Source organism: Acanthamoeba castellanii, assembly GCF_000313135.1.
Source record: "Acanthamoeba castellanii str. Neff unplaced genomic scaffold scf7180000084761, whole genome shotgun sequence".
Taxonomy (NCBI): domain Eukaryota; phylum Discosea; order Longamoebia; family Acanthamoebidae; genus Acanthamoeba; species Acanthamoeba castellanii.
This window is the reverse complement of record NW_004457596.1, coordinates 150118-151455: the sequence shown is the minus strand read 5'-3', so window position 1 is coordinate 151455 and position 1338 is coordinate 150118. Positions and strand designations below refer to the sequence as shown.

Here is a 1338-nt window from a genome sequence, read left to right as displayed (position 1 = left end):
AACCTGCTGGAGATTCTCTCGGGCAAGTCGTGGGGCGCTACGCGCTCAAGCCCAACTCGCGCTTCCTCAGGATCGAAAACGTCGTCATTGCTCTCAAGTTCATTGACCAGAAGCTCAAGCTACGGCTCTACGGCACCAGCGCCGAAGGTTCGACCCTGCAAACTTATCTCTCACACCGCACACACGCACCGCACACACGTCAAATGACACGACACACGCCACACTGGCCGTGCACTAATCCACACACGGCCACATGCGCAGATATTGTCGATGGCAACACAAAGATCATACTGGGCATGGTGTGGCGATTGATCCAGACCTTCCGATTGAAGATGGACGGGCTCGGCGAGGGCGAGGAGGGAATGCTGGACGACACTGCCGAAGAAAACACGTCCGGCACCGGTTCCCTCCCCGCCTCCGCCTCTGTCCGAGGTACGTCCACTCGCACTCGTCTCGCACACACCCGGATGCTCACTGTGTTATATTGTGTTGTGTGTCGTATGTCGTGTGTTGTGTGGTATGTGTGTCGTGTGGTGTTGTTTACACAGTTCACAACGCGTTCAAGAGCACACTGCTGTCGTGGTGTCAGCGGAAGCTCGACGTCTACCCTACGGTGAGCGTGGAGAACTTCGACGCCTCGTTCGCCAACGGAATCGCGTTCTGTGCCCTCATACACCGAATTCATCCGCACCTCATCGACCTGCATGCCCTCAATAAGGCACGTGTACCAACCAACCACACATAGCTATAATGTCCTACGTTCCTCACATTCTTGATCGTATAATGCGATCATGTCTCTTGCGTGTGCGGTCTTCAACATCTTGCAGGACCATGCGGTGCAGAACCTATCGCTGGCGTTCAGTCTGGCGGAGGAGCACTTTGGCATCCCGCAGCTGCTCGACCCGCGGGACCTAGTTGACAGCAAGCCCGACGAGCTCTCCGTCATGACCTACATCTCCGAATACTTCCACGTCTACATGAACATCGAGAGAGTACGTTTTTTTAATATTTATTTATGTAGAGATCACGCCTACCTTTTTCGCAGCCGGCTTAACTAACACTCCATTCGTTCACTTGCAGTCGCGCAAGGCCGACATTCAGCGACTGAGCGAGGAGGAGCGACAGCGACAGGAAAAGGCATCCGAGTCTATCGACAAAGTTGCCGTCGTGGTACGGCCTACTTTACTAATTTTTATTATTTAGTTATTTATGATTACTATTATTGTATTATTATTATTCTTTTTATCTTATTTATTGTTTTTTTCTTTGGTGGTACGAGGTGGGGGAGAGTCGCCTGTGGCGGACGCGGAGAGCAAAAGCGCCTCGATGTCGCCCGGG

The 1338-nt window shown here is 52.6% G+C and overlaps 1 protein-coding gene across 1 annotated transcript in view; it reads right to left on the bottom strand.

The window, feature by feature from the left end:
• The window catches only part of ACA1_227830 (PhoPQactivated pathogenicity-related protein-like protein, putative), a gene marked incomplete at both ends in the record, with an annotated part of 5065 nt that overhangs the window by 1458 nt on the left and 2269 nt on the right, over positions 1–1338 (bottom strand). The window lies entirely within an intron of this gene.